Source organism: Dermacentor silvarum, chromosome 8 (assembly GCF_013339745.2).
Source record: "Dermacentor silvarum isolate Dsil-2018 chromosome 8, BIME_Dsil_1.4, whole genome shotgun sequence".
In the NCBI taxonomy this organism is placed as follows: domain Eukaryota; kingdom Metazoa; phylum Arthropoda; class Arachnida; order Ixodida; family Ixodidae; genus Dermacentor; species Dermacentor silvarum.
This window is the reverse complement of record NC_051161.1, coordinates 97,495,698-97,514,107: the sequence shown is the minus strand read 5'-3', so window position 1 is coordinate 97,514,107 and position 18,410 is coordinate 97,495,698. Positions and strand designations below refer to the sequence as shown.

The 18,410-nt window shown below is 41.5% G+C and overlaps 1 long non-coding RNA gene across 1 annotated transcript; it reads left to right on the top strand.

Moving 5' to 3' along the window:
* Positions 1–770: 770 nt before the first annotated feature.
* LOC125947832 (uncharacterized) lies at positions 771–16,279 on the top strand. Its single transcript, XR_007468527.1, has 4 exons — positions 771–812; positions 5,634–5,657; positions 8,688–9,079; positions 15,975–16,279. It is a non-coding gene; the product is annotated as an uncharacterized LOC125947832 (long non-coding RNA).
* Positions 16,280–18,410: the final 2,131 nt, after the last annotated feature.

The following is an 18,410-nucleotide window of genomic DNA, read 5'->3' as shown; positions in this document are numbered from 1 at the left end:
ATTTATTACATTGAAGACGATTGTCCAAACATGGAGCAAAATATATTGATATTCGTTGTCGCATGAAAAACTTGTGCTGTACTTGACAGAGTAGTACATGTGCTTTAGGTATATCACAAAAAAGTAATATGTACATTAGGACGCTGAAAAACAAAAACATTCACCATCTCACTGCTCACGCAATCACATCCATATATATATATATATATATATATATATATAAAGCCAACAAAAAATGACACCAATCATCATAGGGGGAATTATGTGCAGTTCTTAATTGACCAAAGAAATGATAAATAAATGTGAATTATTTGTTAGCTATGGTATGAATACAAATCGGCTAGTCGTTCGGTTTCCTTTCTTCTTGTGCTTACATATATATATGCTACGACTTTCAGAAATGCCGTTTCAGCAATTTAGAGGAGGATGTTTTTTTATACGTCGTGTCATCTAGGATAAAAGATGCTATGTAATTTTATAGATTACGTGGCCGACTTTTTCTTTGTAGCTCTCAAGGCAAATGCATCGGCCTGTTCGCAGGCCTAAAATCGTTACTCAACGACTGTACCGAGTGGAGTAGAGACTTACCATGTGCAGTTATTTTTCACGGATATTAAACACAAAATGTACAGCGTAAACTTCTGCTGCTTGGCATTACTTCTGGATTCCTGTTTACTGCCAGATATAGCTGTAATTTACTTTTGCAAAAAATTAGATGAAAAATGAAACCTTACCGAACCTGTCTTTCGTGTACACCTACCTGTTTTCAGGTATACACCTACCTGTTGGCATTGTACTTATGGCCATTTCAGGTGAGAGTAAAAAGCTCCTAATTTTAGTTTTCGTAAATGATTGATTGTGTTACCGATAGGAATGAGACGTGAATAAAAATTAGGAATGCGCTCGGAGTATGAATGCATGAGATATGGAATATACGATAAGTTCTGTTTATTGAAAGGGATTATTCGACTAGTTTAGTGCCAGAAAATAACGAAGTTTCTTAACGAAGAAGGGATGGTTTCAAGTATAATATATCTCTTTGGAATCAGCTTCATTGAAATATATTTGGCTCTGCTAGAAACAGAATAAATGCTCGACAACTTGACGCACGCCGCATACGCGCTTTGTGCCAAGTTTTTCATGTTCGTTGAACACATACATGTCAGTAAAGATGTTGTTAGACACACAGCGACTGCTTTTAGTAGTGGATTTCGCAGCTAAATTTTATTTTAACGGGAAGCTTGTGTCATACAAAGGAAGCAACGGACGACGAATAGATCAGAGAAAACACTAAACTGTGAATAGTGTATATCTTTTATAGTTGTTACCTACTCGCATGGTAAGCATGAAGGGAAAGTGGTTGGATAGTGGTGAATTTGGCGAATGCGGCTGGTCAAATATTATTTAAAGCGATAAGCTAGCTGGTCAGATATTATTTTGCTTCCTGCACGTCCGCTAGACCAGGCGCTTTTATTTTTTTTATCTTCAGGGGATATTTATAAGTCACTTCACACAGATAGCACATTTCTACTCTTTGAGCTGCATCATTGCATGTAGTGGACAAGATTTGCTGGAGAAATGAAAGTACATAATTCTCTCATCATTGAAATTCTACTAATAATGTATTATCGATTACTTGTCTGCACATATTGCACTTTTTAACTAAGGCAAAATAAATCACTAGGTGCGCGTTTATGCAAATCAGTAGCCTTAAAATAAGTTTCACAATGAAGACAAGTTCTTAGACTAGCGCCGTCATGCATGCCGCAGTATTGATCGTTATTTTTTCAATATATTTCTGAGGCATAAATTTTTTAAACCACTCTGGACAATTTTCACATGAACAGCTATGCACTTTACCTCAGTTACCTCAGAACACGTAATAGAGTGGGGCTTGCCTCATAATTTTTGCTAAGGCAACTTTTTTACAACATTTAAAGAAAGCCCGCAAGGATGAAAAAAATACAAGTGAGCATGCTTATGCACTATCGCATTACAGCGCTCTAAGCCACGTTTCGAGCAAACAAAGCCTGCGAGGGCATGGCTATACGAGAGCTTCTTTCTAGTACGTTTCCAAGCGTGTGCGCATGCGTGAGTTGCAATAGAGATATCTGGGGAGCTTTCTTGAAAGGTTTTGCGAAGTCGGCGACTTTTTGTAGGGGACTCTTGCTTCTAATTTGCTGTTTTTCTATCTACGACGGAGGACGGCGGCTTTGCTCCTGTGTAAGCACAGCTTAGATTTCCGTCCAAACGGAATCATAACTGCCGATACAGACTCCGTTGGCGAAGTGGCAGCTGTTTGTTGTCTGTGGTCGGTCCGTGTCACTGTGGCGCACGTAGCGTTAGGTTTTCCAGTGGCCTGGTCTGCCTGGTCGGTTCTCTGCCAGTGGCGTGGTCGTCAACGACGGGGGAGCGCCCCGCTCAATCCCGAAAACGAATTTAAACGGAAGTTGAGCAGGTTTTAGAATTGGACGATTTACGATAGTTTGGAAGCGGAGCTGGGGCCACAGTAAAATTCAACTCATGATGTTATATTCGGGATTGTGCGCGTAGCATCAGCGCAATCGCAGCTCAATTTTAATCGAAGCTTTACCGCCATTGCGCGCCGAGCGTAAAGGGTAAAGACTGGGTGCGAAGATAACGTCTAAACAGGGTACACAGGAGCGCTCTATTTTAACCACGCCCCTCGACGATAGCCACGATGACGTCACGATGGTCTTCTATGTCAGAACCCGTTAACCAATACGAGACCTCTCCTGCAGGCCTGCTGCTCGTTTTTGCTAAAGTGACTTGTGGTCTCTTCTGGCCTTTTAAAATCTGATTTCCGTATTGAGGGCGTGAAACACTAGAATGCGCTGAAACCTCACTTGTTTCAAAAAGTCTTTCAGCTTAGCTTTGTGTGTAACCTGCAAATGAATATAATAAAATACAACAGATTCACAGTAACATGTCATTATTCGTTGGTCTGCGCGCCTGGTTCCTGTTGGCACAAACCCTCTTGTTCGGGCCTGGTATGGAAGCATTGGAAAAAGAAACTACTGCAGAAGTCAAAGAGGCAATCACGGTTCGAACCGAGGACCTCCACCAGATTAACTTAAAGATTGCATGCGGCGCCACGAAACAAGATTTGATAACGAATTTATTTCCAAGTATTTATCCCCTTTCGTGTAGTGCAGCTTGGCTAGGCACAAACGACGCTATACGCATGTCCTCCGTCGTGGTATGGTAGAACCTAGGGAAAGGTGGATTCCGAGAAGTGGAAGCCCCCAGATCTCACTCGCAACTGACGCACGCGCACGACGCTCGGGCAAATGCGAGAAAGAAGGTTTCCAGCCTGCCTTTTATTTATCAGACATGTTGGCACGTCGTTTCCGCGCGCCACTGTGGAAGGTGCTGACGGGCTGACGCAATGTCAAGCCGATGCAAGCAGTGGCGGCCGCGCACTTTGCCGCTGCCCGCGGGCACGTCCGTTAGATCGAAATAAAGTTGCGAGTGCTGCAATGCGATAGCGCATGAGCGCAGTCAAGTGTTTAAGCAAAGCTTTATAGACTCACAAGTGTCGGCGGTGGGGTGGCTGTGTCACGCTAACAAGTGCGCCGATCAGGAGGTGATAAAGCAGAAAGGGTCCAAGCTCAATGGCACGTAAGCCTGTGGGCTCGGGGACCTGTAACGCGCCCTTTAACTACCCTTTTCACATGTGGGGCCCGAAGATATAAAATCGCCAGCCCTTACCGTGTCGAGAAAGTGGGGGTAAGCGAAGCTTGTCGTCCGATTCTAGCGTGAGGGCTTCCGAAGCCCAGGCGAAACGCCAGCGAAGAGCCGGGGACCCCGAGTTGCGGGAGCGCGATGTTGAGGCCAAACGTCAGCGAAGAGTGGCCGACCCTGAGTTTAGGGCAAACGAAGCGGAACGCTTGCGACAGCGTCGTCTTGCCACAAGTTTCGCTTACCCCGATTTTCTCGACAGGGGAAGAGCTGGTGCTTTTTTATTGTTCGCAATTCGCGAGCTCTCTTTCAATGCAGGACTAAAGCACCACGATTGACGTGCGTTGCCACAGAAATCTGCATCAGTTAGTTCGGAAGCCTCTACAGCTTATCGAAACGCACTTGGCGTTACAGTAAATAGTACCATTTTCTATGATTTATCTTGGTAATTAGGTAATTCAGCGGAATATTAAATGATACTCCGAGGAGTGCCGCCTGACGGCAGACAATGTATCGTTTGTTTCACCCAGCTGCAGTTTATGGCTTGTAAAAATATATTGATCAAATTAGATGAAACACATGGTACATGAAGGCTAAGGCTTTCTTTTGTTCTACGGAACCTTAAGACCGTAATTTTCAACTTTGTAAGTGCAGTGAGTTAAGTAGAACTTTGTTTAAAGTGTACAATATAAACATTCCACGTAGGCTAATCTGGTGTTGTTTTTCGTACCATTTTTATTATTGAGTGCCACTAATTGTCATGTATCTGTTTCATTAAAGCAGTTGCCCTCAGTCTTCACACAGATACACCTCAAAATGCGCTGCATTTGATGTCTTTTACTATGGTGGCTTCCACTGCTTTGAAACAATTGTACAGCCGTTCAAAAACCACCAAAGGTTTCGATGAAGAAAATATTTTAAACATATTCTAATTCGACAGGCTATATAGAACGTGCGGTTTGTTGCTTCTATAATATTACAAAAAAATCATGCACCTGGTAAAGCTAATGAGCCATTGCAATACTGCCATATAAAGAGGCTATATTTACTTTCATAGAAACGGCAACAAGGCACTATGTGATTACGAGATGTCAGTAATATCATACATAAATTACGTTCGCCCATGTGTTAGAAGGCAAAATTGAAGGCTTTCAGTGCTTAAAATTTGTTCACGTGTTAGAAAAGCTAAGCTAGTGCAAGCTGTCATAGTGTCCCTTAGACGTACAATAAAGTACATCGCATATCACACAGCTTTGTCTGGTATTTAAAAATATCTATTGGGCAACTAATATGTGAAACTCCAATGTATAATGGCCCAAGTTTATAACGAATGCCTTAAATCTACTATTATTCTAATTATTTCCGCCGAACGGATTACATTCATAGTTCGAAGCCGTTCAATAGCCCTCGGTTGATGTTCGCTGAACTCATTATTAGGATTTTCAGTAAACTTTATTTAATAATGCATTGAACCATTGTGATTCACTTTGTAAAGTAATTTGCTTCTTCAAGCAACACAGCTGTGGACAAAACACTTAGGGTGTACGTAAGAGACTGTTCTAAAACATTTGGCCCCGCGAGCGTCAACACGGTATTTTGGTGGGATGAATTGTGCACATGACAGGTACGGCCACCATAACGTTCACTCGTGAATAAAGACACGTGAACACTGCCCTTTTTTGCTATTGTCCTCGTGGTGAGGTGATGCTGCCAGTACTGGTCGGCACTTTGTAATGAGTGTTCAATAACTACAGTGGCTTGGATATAACTCTTCCTTCAAATATTTATTTATTTATGCTGTCCTGCTGAATAAATTATCTATGTATGCTATGATATGAAAAGGCATAACAAATGTTACAGATATACGATGTGGTTGTTTGTCCGAATGCAGTGAGCGCCAGGGCTAAAACACTGATAATTTTCCTCCCTAGGAGTTACAGCACACGTAGCCGAAGGTACGTACCTTTTCGCACTTGACGAGGACGCTGTCCGAATTTTGTAATGGAAGGTACGTTTTAAACATCATTAGGCGCCCCTCAATTTGAGGATTGAGAAACTTGCAGTTCTTACTTCCTGCTCCTGTAGTGCTCAAATAACAAACTCATGGCCAGTAGAATTGTGAAGTGCCTTATGAGAACAGCAGCGAGGTTTCATACTGCGTGCGTATCTGACGTCTCAGGAAGATAGTTCAACTACCGCACAGTTCAAAGCACGACTTGTCTTCATTGGGGAATCCAGCCCACCGTTCTGCCTGTTAGGATGGACAATGCACTGCCCCTATACAGCCTAAATACTTCTCGCTGGCTCAAGCAGCTGATTGCCTTGTTTTTGAAAAACGTATCGCAGAAGAAGACGCAATTATCAAGCTTCATGTTCTCAGCTTGCTGTACACAGGTGATTTTTGAGCCCAGACAGATTATGTTTGCCTTCTGAATGAAACAAAACGGGCATGAAGTAGGGAGAGTGTGGCAGGCATCGAACTACGTCTGATGCCACACACGACCGGATGCACTTCATTGCGCGAAATAACGCTAGGTATGTCCTGACTTTGATGACTTTTCTATCTCATACTACCAGTAGGAACAGGTGAGATCAGAATAAAGCTGTACTAGCTGGAGCTTTTCGGTGTGTTTGGACATGATGTGGTAAAGTCTTGTACTTGACACGTGGACAAATGCTGGAAAAAGAGGAAGCGCTTGTCCTGTGTCCTCGCTACTAGTCCGTTATATATCAGGGTTGAATAATGCCACTGCTATATTACCATTTAACCGATGAATAAATTATGCATTTCGAAAACACGACATACATGTCTCACAGCCGCACTATGAGATGTTTAAGGAGCTTAGAGTGCTTTTGGGAATACAATTTTACTCATCGGAATGGGCTCTTGCTTCAATGTCTAAGAATAGCGAATACAGGAGATCGAATGCATTAGTTGAAGTAATAAAATAAGCTACTTACAATGAGCACCTCACTCGGATCTTTTTGCCGGGTGCTTTTATTATCAGGACCTTCATTTTATTGGCTAGGTTAGGATAAGCAACGTCGCTGTCGCATATATATATATATATATATATATATATATATATATATATATATATATATATAGATCCGTTGTAGTTTAACAAAAGATCAGTAGGGGCATTGGATCATGACGAAGTATCGAGAAATCATGGGCCATGATAATTTTGTGGTACCAAGATAGTGATAAACATGTGCTTACTGTTATGACAAAGAAAATGTTAAGACATAGAATAGATTCAAGGATATTTATCGAGTGTTATATTTCAAGCCTATCATTATATTCGTGGATTGTAAACTAATGTGCACATGCCATAAGTACGTGAATTATGTAGCCAAAGTCACTATATATTTATGAACATGTAGCATTGAGAGTAAACAACACAGAAAGAAGAAGGGACACGGCTACACACACGGTCCCTTCTTCCGTCTGTTTTTACGCGCAACGCTCCACGTTCATATTGAAAAACTAACAAGCCCAAGTGGAAACCTTATTTAAGACCAAATTTTTCGTGATCTAGGCCATGACGTATATTTTTCGCGCATTCTAAACATTTTGAGCATAATCTGTTGCAATTTCACATGCACAATAAATGAATGCATTTTGCTCTTATTTTTACATTAGGCCGGCTAGAGGGGCCGGGATTTCTAAGAAAAGTGGAGGCCCCTATGTACTTTAGGCCCATTTACTCTAGGCGTAAAATCGTAAGCGAAGAGAGTTGAGAAGTTAGTATTTTAATAAAGCTCAGTTAGCATTTCGTTTGGCAGAAACACTAGGAGTAGGTGCCCATTTTCACATGGTTAATTTTTTTTATTACCTTAACGAAATTCAATTATTGCGGATGTTTTTTGTTTACATCATTCTTCGACGTTGCTACACCCTGATTGAAGTTGCCAGGTATTATGAGAAAAGTTACACAATTTGCAGATGTCACACTCTGTAGCTCTACCATTGCCTTTCGGAATCAATATGGTTATTTCCCACAGTGATACACATGAATAAATTACCACTCCTGAAAAAAAAAGAAAAAAGGAGAACTTTACTTTTTCCCGCTCTTATTCACGGCGGCATCAGTGCCATAACGTGTGTTGCAATTACACAGAGAAGGCTTGGCACGCCTAATGTTTTTGAAAGCCAGCGAACTATTCGAAAAATGTCATTCAGCCACATGAAAATAACTCTTTTCAAACCCAATGTGATAGGTGAGTTCTGCCTTCAAATACGTCCCACGAGCTTTCGTTTACTTGGCAGGTGGTTCCAAGGTACGTTTAAATGTCCTAAAAAGGCTTATATGCGCGATTGCAATTATTATTCAAAATAAGCATCCTACTTTCTCCCTGATGCCCCTAAATATTATCGTTGTTTTCGTATAAATCCAAAGTAGTTATTGAAACCATTCTAGTTATAATTTTAGTTGATTCACAGGATAACGAGTGCACTGTTTACGAACTGCTCCAACTAGGTATTCTCTTGAAACATGGCCACATTCCACCACTTTATGATTCCGAATGCTCCAGGGTGCCTCTTCAATGCAACAGCTTAATTTGTCACTTATGTCTTCCGTTCTAGTCTGCGACGAAGCTCATGGGGTCGCGTAACAACTTTGTAGCACTATGAATTAGACGGATGCGACTTCGTTGGCCCTCATTGAGATTATTCGTAATAATACCACGACGATTCTCTAAGTGGTGAAATGTAGCTGACGATATTCACGTAGAAAAATTAGCTGCAACAGCAAGTGTTTCACATTTGACAAAGATTTATTGCTACGCGTATTTGTGAATCTGATTTGGGTGCTTTTTGCACAGAAATACAATAAATCGACAAAAAAGCGTCCAATAAAAGATTACATCTACACTTTTACCCTTTATTGGTACTGATTGGTGCTGCACAATGGTGCTCCTTCGTACTCGCAACTTGTCATTTGATGTGAAATTTATTCATCATTTTTGTTGACCCACAGGACTGGAGGACTGTCACTATCATCCGATATTGAAGCAGTACATACCGGCTGCACAGGAAGTGAGACTAAAGAACGTACACGTTTTATTCGCCGTAATGTGAATGGCAGCAGAATTACTTTCCAATTCAACATGACGCATGGACGACTGACCATGAAGTGCCCCAACGGCACATCGCAAAGTACCATTTGCTGCAAGTTTGAGTGCACTGACAAAGGTTACAATACCGCCTGCTCCATGTATGCGCAAGGATCATACGCCTGGTACCAAGCAAGTGTCTCTGACTCACAAAATACCACCCAAGGTTTCAAGATCTATTTCTTTTTAGTCAGCTACAATGCGAAAAATTACCCCGCTGAAATAAGCGTGAATATTCCAAGACCACACGTTTCAAGTAAGTACTCATAAATAACTCATTTACATAATTTTTGTGTATGTAAATGAGTTAGCAAATGTAATTTACATCAGCAAATGCCTCTAGATTGAACACAACTTCTTGTTGAAGTAGCGTTGTCAACTTATCAGAAATTTTAATAACACCAAGATGAGTCGACATACACACAAACTAAGGAAAGCGAAGAGTAAAATTTGTTTTGTTAATTTAAACATTTGTAGTAGTAATAATGAAAGTACCAATAAGTGAAAGCGAAGAGAAATTTTTGCCCGACAATCAACTTCTGCATGACCCTCGCAAGGCTCAACCAGCGAAGCTCCGACAGTTGCTGTCACCTCCATCTCCTACCGCTCCCCTTCTTCCGCCTTGACTTTCTTTGGTATTCTTACTTCTTTATTCATTTTTACCATACAGGTTGGGGCAAGTTGTGGACTCTTGCTGGAGGGGCATTTAAGGGTTCATAGAACGAGTACTGCGGAAAACAGCATACAGTAGTGCATCACAAACTATGAACAAAGTTAAAGAATACATCGTTATACAACATTTAGCACTTCAATAATTACTGACAACAAATGCTCCAAACGAATTACTGCAGCCCTTGCAATGAAAGGCGATAGTACAGCACACCAGTTGCGCACAACAATGATCCACTGGTAAACCATGGCAATATATGTTCCGAACAAGTTATTACAGCTGCTGAAAACAGTAACCGAAAAACTACACAGTATATCATGACGTTATTATGCAAGAAAATAGCTGCTATGAAGCATACATAATGGCACTGCGTTCCAGTCTCTAATCGTTTGAGGGAATGAAGTGAACACAAAAGTTCCTGCTCTAAATGGTGCTATTAATTAAGCATGACAATTTACGCTTGGTTGTCTGAGTGTTTTTGTTTGTTTGTTTGTTTCAAAGGAAAAGCAAGTCTTATTATTCGAGTCCTACGGCTTTATTTTGCTTCATCCGAGTAGTTTGGGCGTCCGTCATACGGTATTTAGAAAAGCTGAAGCAGGTAGATTTCCGTTGAGTCCTTCTGAGAGCATGAATGTTTTTCGTAGTGCGAGACTGCCAAATCACATCTGCATACTCTACATCGGGTGCAATAATCGACGTATAGGCCAAGAACATCACAGAGACTGTGGCTTGCCGGAGTTTATACCCGAGAAAGGAGAGCTTGCGCATTGCTTATCCACTTTTCATAGAGACGCGTTTGTGTGACTGAGTTCATTAGTTATTGTCACGCCATAGTATATATGTGTGGCTGTCTTCTCGGAGCGGCAGAAATGATACTGTATATGGAAACGATAAATTATAGAGTATAATTTGTCCGCAATCTTTTCACCTTTTGTAGGCGTCAGGTGGTGGCGTAGAACTCAAGTGCACAACTCAAAACTAATATTGCGTAAACAAGTGCATTTTACTTTGCTTCTGGTTTAAATTCTTTGGCAATGGCGTAACCTGTTGCTTTTTAAAATGTATTTTGTGTCAAAAACATTCACGAAACACCAAAACGTGTCTATAAGGCATCGTGGTTAGCCAAACCGTCACATCATCTCGCTACCAGCGCCGAGTAACCTGGTATTACGCAATCTACATTGCGTATACCGGAATACCTGACACGCTAAAACTCTCTTTTGTGTTTTTCTGGTAATATTCATGTATATAGTTTTGCCCGTGTTAAGCTACATATGCCATTGGTTGCATCATCTAATAATCTTTCCAAGGCATGTATTCAAGAGCAGATGCTTCACGTAGCTAGTAATGTCTTTAAACGTGACACAATCGTCAGTGAACAATCTTATTTACAGAGGTTCAAGAACAACGTTAACAATATCAATAATGTACACTAAGAAAAGGAACGAGCTGAAAACACTTCTCTGATGAACGCCAAAAGAAATAGGAAGTTCGGATGAGCAGCAACCGTGAATACTGACCTATTAATACTAAACTATTTGACATATACGCAAGAACGATATTTATAAACTCAAGATCGGTATTCTTAAGTTTGAATATGAGCTTAGTGTGATAAACCAGGTGAAAAGCGTTTTAGAATAAAAAATGATGTCAATCTGGCTACATTTATCAGAAATATATATTTTTTAATTATTTACAAAATTCTACAGGTCCATATGAGCCGTAGCAGGAGGGGTAAAATTGCAAAAACAATCATACAGGCATTCAGCAGAAAACAAACAAAGCGCTCACATCTCTGTTATGAAATTAACAAATAAAAAATTAATGACATAATCACATCTATTGAGTGAGTGCTGTTTACTAATGATAATGACAAGGTGTTCCATTCTTCAGTAGTACGGGAGAAAAACGAAAATTTTGAAAGCGTTACCTTTTGTTAGATTGGAAATTAAATATTCAGAGTGGTGATGTCTGATTAGTCCTGTAGTTATTAGGCACGTATATATGGAGCAGAACAGATCGAGAGTTTGTTATTATTGAAAGAAAACGAAAATTTAGCCCCCAGAATTTGCCATCGTAGTTGTAATGTCTATATGCCATGATTCTGCATGATACTTGATGATGCAAAATAAACCTAGCTGCTATTCGCTGAATAATTTCTAGTGCAATAATATTGTGTTGGTTATGTGGGTCCGAGACAGTGCATGCGTATTCCATTTTCGGACTAAGGAGTGATCTGTATGCATAATGTTTGGTTTCCCGGGGCACTTGTTTCAGTGCCCCGGGTTTAATACGCAGAATAAATTTTGCGAAATCAGGCACCACATACATTAGAGATATGAGAATTCAATCTTAGGTTGTTAGTTATTGGCAAATATTTATATTCGTTTACTTCAACGAGTGGATTAGTTGGAAGGTGTTAGGTAAACATCCACCTATGTCTTTGCTTGGTTGTCTGCATCTATACTGTATTTTCTTCGTTCAGCTTCATGCCCCATTGTTTACACCCGAAATAAATGTTATGAAGGTTAGTACTCTAAAGTTACGGATTCTGCATATTGAGGCAAATTAGGTTCCAGTCGTGGGCAAAAAAATGAATTTGTACTGGTTCAATAACAGCGTTACCAATATCATCAATAAAAATCAAGAAGAATACTGGTCCCAGTACGCTACCTTGTGGTACCCGGGACGTAACTGGCAAACGGTGCGAGTGATGAACATTAGCCGTTTCCCTGGAAAGCTTTTTTTCCGACTGTTACACAGCCCATTCGGGTTATTTTTTCACGTGCTGGATCAATGGATATTACATGTATAGCACATAAGAGGCTGTTTTTTTCGCCGTTTTCTCACATTTAAGTATTTGTGAACACTGCATAAATTTCTTGGTCTGTCATAGTTCAGATTGACGGAGATGCCATGCCAGCCATGACCAGCACTGCTTGCGAGAAATTTTATGCTACACTGAAACTGGTTCTCCATAGTCTGTTTCCTCCAATTCATAATTCATCCGGCATTCATAAATATCTGCCTGTGAAAGTGCGGATGGATATGTCACACTAGTTTAACATGGCTACCCTGCTATAACAGAGCGACAGGGCACTGAGACATTCACTCGACCTGCAGTAAGAAATTTACCTAACAAGGTATTTGTGGGTTTGGATTACCTCTCCATAGAAGAAACAACCAGCACGCAATGATAGTTTTTTCATGAGTTGCTTCTGGAGAGGCAGGGAGTGCGCTGAAAACACAAAACGAGTATACTCGGGAGTGGCAGTCAAAGGGTTAACAGAAATCGACTGTGTGCGGTTTTTTAAGTAGGCGGAAGCCCAGCTTATTATAAAATAGGGGAGGCCAGTGCATTTTAGCTTGAAGATTAACTTTTGATGTGAAACAAGGTCGAACGTGTTTCGAAAGTCCAAAAAGATTACGTCAGTTTCACAGGACTTGTCGATAACGCTTACAAAATTGTGAATTAGTGCGGTTAGTTGTGTGACCGTAGAAATGTCCTTTCTAAAACCATGTTGAAAAAAAAGGGAGAATGCTGTTATCTGTAAAAACTTGATTATGCAATTAGCAACAATATGTTCAAGCATCTTCCAGCACGAAAAAAGTTAGACATATAGGACGATAATTTGAAATCAGCGCAGTGTCATCTGTCTTGGGTACGGGCACCACACGCGCCATTCGCCAGGCGCTTTGGGTGCATTTGCAAGGCCATCAGGACCGGGTGCTGTTTCAGTCTTCAGGTTAAATATCATACCCACAACGCCTTGTAGCGACACAATATCCTCGAGATAGGAGTAAGATACAGGTGGTAAGACAGACTGTTTCAGAAGGGACGGAAACACGCTGTGAATTGAAATATAAGTTAAAATTTTCGGCAGTGGCCTGCTTGTCAACAATTCGAGCATCAAGTTATATATGAGAATGTATGCACGACTGAAGCTATTTGGGTTACAGTAAAAAATATTTGCTGAATTATTTGGTGTAAAGGGGCGAATATATTCCTATCACTTAAATATTCAGTGATATTGTTAGCTATGATGTGCTTAAGTGCCTCAAAAGAAGAGGAAGTGAGAGATATGATATGTTAATCTTAGAAAAGTGACTCGTCACCTGTTTTCAATACTGGCACAATTTGTTATTTTTTGATCACTGAGAAGGCGAGATGAAGAAAAGGAAGCACGAAGATACACACAAGAAAATTGGCACCCAACTCATCGTATCGACGTAGAAACACATCAGGATTGTTATCTGGAGCAGGCGAATGTTTTATCTAAGTACAGAAGCATAGACAGTACGCCTGATAATGAGATTGATCAGTTTCAAGGTGACCAGACAGGTGATCGATGCATGCGCAATCATGAGTATTAAAAAATACTCTTTAAGTACACGTTGGAATGCCCTGCAATACATTGTCTGTAATGTGGGCACCGTCATACATTATTCGATCAATGTCTTATTTTTTAGACACAAGTATGACCGCAACTTTTGAGGAGCTCTTCATATAAAGTTTGGGAACGTATGCTGAAAGTCGTTTCCCTTAACACAGCTAACGTACTCGTTAAGAAACATCTGATTTGGTTGGATATTGCTGCGAAAGCCACCAAGCAGTTCAGTTTCTTTTTCTGATGCAATATATTGCGTGTTATCCCAGGGTTCTTTTGTTTTTAATGCGAAGCTTTATATATCTACGCAAAATCGTATATGGCTGAGGGAAATCGCCTATGTACAGTAAACTATCATCATCAGCATTGACTCAAGCGTCGTCTTCTTCCGCAGCTGGCTCGTTGGCGCCCCTCGGGTTGCACTCATTCTCGGCGCGCGTTCGTGCCACTGCTCCCGCGTTTGTCGTCGTCGTCTTCTTCCACAGCTGGCTGCGTTGCCGCTCATCATTCCAGAGTAGAATTCACATTCTGTCGTCGTAATGGGGAGGCCACGTTTACAGGGGTATGAACCATTGCTTAAGGGGGTATGAGCCATTCATTGTCTTATGTATAACGGACAGAGTTAATTTTGAAGCAATTTAATTTCGAAGAATCGCAAGCGGCAATGGGCGGGCCAATGATGCTAACCACGCCGCCGAGCAACCTTGAGACATCGAACGCAAGCGACAACGGCCGACAGCGGGCATATCGTCAGTGACGTCGTTCTCTCCGGCGCAGCCGAACGTGTGTGTAACCTAATTATTAATGAATACTTTAATGAACCCTCGGGATTAACCCAGTGATAAACACCGGGGCCGCACGTTTCAGCTTCGCTGGTCAACCAACTTCACCGAGTGGAAGGGCCTACGAATTTTTTTTGTTTTGCTCCATATTGTCGATGCAGTAAATATATACCTGCTTAAATTTTGTTCACCACTCGGAAACGTTCGTTCCACGAGAAACTGCTAAGCTTAAGATCAAGGGTAGCATAAAACACTTTAACTATTCGCGCCTTTAACGATAACCGTTTTTATAGGAGCACTAATAGAAACCTCATAGAAACCTGAACATTTCACCATGTAATTGTCGGAAATATCGGGTTTGGTTGACACCCCCCCCCCCCCCCTCCCCCCCCCCCCCCCCCCCCAAGAAAAAAACTGTCCATGCAGCCTCTTATATAAAAAAAAAGAAAGACCGACTACAATGACCAACTACCTTGAACTGTACACGACTCGCTGCAAGTTCTTGCACAACAGCAGGTTCAGTACACACGGAACATGTACAATTTGGTCACAAGAAGCAAAAGGATCATCCCAATCCACATCTAGTATATAACAATCGCCAGCACGTACTGTTTTTCTCAGCGCTAAATTTGACCTATGCTTCTATAGGTCAGTATTTTCGTTTATCTGGAAAACCGCTGTAGCAGAGGACGTGGACATTAGTCACAACTGCATAAGCTCCACCTTCTGACCTCACTAGAGTCAATTATATCCCAGGAAATGCCTGATAATTTCTCACAGAGTCCCGCTAAGCTGAGCATCACTCGAGAAGCTTGGCTTGTTAAACGTTGCCAGGTTCAGTTCACTGTGGCGGCCTGTCCGGATCCTGAGATTTTCAGCTCCCTCTGCCGCCTCGCAGGTCGGACCACCGCCTTGGTGACGTGCTCCGCAGCGGCTGGGGAGTGGGTGTCCCAGCTAACGTTAGCCAAGCTGTTTAAAGAAAAGAAATATTAAAAAAATCATGTGCAAGATACGATTGTAAGACCGAGGGAGTTCAGTAGTCAGACCTATGGCGATTTAGCACCATAGGTCTTATAGTCATATCTTGCGCTATGTATTCATTGTAATTTTTTTCTATAGAAAGTATTGCAAGCGTTTGCTGGAACAAATGGTATTTGATTTGATATGCTATCTATATGCTTGAATACATACGGTTTACTACAAGATAGGGGGACATGTTAATAGCCTGAACAGGCTGACTTTATACGAACGATAAATTGTTTTATATTGAACGTACCCTGAAAATTTTCTGTTTTCTTTTGACGGTTACAGGTAGCGTTGCCCTCGTCATGAGAAATTACGTGACGAAAGTAAGAACTTATCCTCAGCCTCAATATTTTACCAATTTTACGATTTACAACAGCACCCTAGGAAGCCTGTGGGAGACGTTCATTAAAAAGGTCACGACAAGACTGGAAACTTATCTCATTGAATGCATTGAGAAATTTTATAAGGAAAGAATAACGTTTCTACTATACGACTAGAGACACAAGCTTCGTTAGAAGCAGACCATTAGCATGGAAGAGAAACTTCATACTGAACTATGACTAATTGTTATTAAAATCATCAAACTGCGACCTTTGTTGCCTTGTTTACTGGACAAGTACATGCTTAAGCTTTGTGTTTGTAGAAGTTAATGGATACTGTGTGTATTAGTACACCCGCGTTACCTCCAGATCTGGAGGATAAAGAAAAATAGGAGATGCTTGGCAACAATTAAGCAACACGGGTAAAATGCCTCAGCAGTTTTCAACCTATTCGGCACTTTATCGTTGCCTCACAAATACCCACTGGTGGCACAATGTTACTTATTGTGAACGAAATGTTGCGCATTTCCTTTTTGTACCCCGGTCAAGGTAAAGCATCTGTTTTCCAGGCTTTGTTTTTGCTCCTCCAGGACCTCCCGCTGTGATTTGCAGCGTCGTGAGCACTACAAGGTTCCGAAGACATAAATCCAACCAGCCCTCCGTGCCATTTCTTCTGCAGTCTTTCTTTAACCGCTGACGTCATAGATGACAACCTCACGTCGTGTTTCTAATACTTACAAACCAGACGCTCTTCGCTCACACTAATATCCACCAGCGCCTGTTTTGAAATGGTTCGTACTCTTACAAACGCCTAGCTTTGAAAGGCAGTGCAATCAGTGCCTACATTCGCTTATGTACACGTTTGCAAAGTTTCAGCCAGACAGCCTGATTCGTTTGTCGGAAGAGATAGCTGAAATCTGCATACGAAAACGTGTTATACGGGGCTGGTCGATACGCAATTACTAAAAATGAAGGCAGCATTTGGGGACACTCTACTTTCTCAAGTGCAAACCTATTTTACTATTACTTACACCTACAACCCTCTAATAACGCTGTTATCTGCGTGCAGAGAGTACTTGGAGAGCGTATAGTAACTCATTTTTGTGGTTCAGCAATAGGAGTGTGGTTGCGCTAACCATGAAGGCGTGAGTACGCAATTTTTAAGCCTTTTACGACTATACAAACCCTAGGCACAAAAAGAATGACTTCTTTGGACAGCCGCGGTCAGCTGTGCCACGTCACGACAGGCTTGGGTCTACGTATTAGAGTTAATGACGTACTCTTCCCACATGTTAAGCGCGTGATAAATGTATAGATTTAAATGCCAGTATTTTTCACCTTTGTATCCTAAGACGAGTTTCAGGCTTGTTTTGTTTCTTATCGAGCAGTCAAACAAAATGCGCGTAGTTCTTGAAAATCATCAGAGCTTTTCGTTGAATGTTTTGTGTACTAGAAAAAAAAAGTGAGTGGGGGGGGGGGGGGGGCAATATGAAACGAAAATGGTGGTTTGGCCCTTCGGCCACGGGCTGTCACAACTGCGTTTGCTTTTTTTGTCTTTCTTAGCGAAATGGACGCAATGCATTCATATAAACGGCTGACAACATTTACATGACACCTAAAGAACTGTTGACAATTGTGGTCGCCATATAGATTCGTATTCAAGCGAAAATAAAACGGTGCACCAAGCGGCGTACCTAACTTGCACTAGTGTGCGCGCACGAAAGAAGAGTTTAAAAGGCGCACGTCTTATTGGATAATGCGAGAATATCAAAATGAATTTATCTAACTAACCATTGCAACTAACCGCACTAATGGGAGGATTTCATAATAGTGTGCGATGAGGTTGGCTTGAAAAAACAAATAATTTTTCCCAGTGCACGTGATGTTAAAGAATAAGTCACTGTAGATGGTAAACGATTAAATTAAAATAGGCATACGCATACGCATCGCTAGAAAAACCACGTAGCTGAAATGAACCTGCATACGAAAATGACCATGCTTTCCTTGACAGGTGTTCTACACATGCTTATAGTGATGTGTTAAATGACGAAAGCAATTCAGACGAGAAATTAGCGTTTCCCAGGGTTCAAACCATTATTGTATCTTGCGTCGTTGGTTGCGGGAGTTGGGGGACGTTGAGGTGGACTTAGGGAAACGGAGGTTTATTTACATTATTTACCGGATTAGCACAAATCAAAGAGCAGTAAAGGCCAACCTCCATGGAGCGAAAAAGCGACGAAATTTCGGCGGCGGCCGCTTGGTGACGACCGCCCACCGCTCGACGTCAAAAAACTTGCTGTTCGCCGCCGATCCACTCTCTCCAGATATTCGCCGCCCAGCGAACCGCCGCCGCCGGAAGTCGTCGCGCGCGGCGGAGAGCGTGGACCAATCGCATCACAGC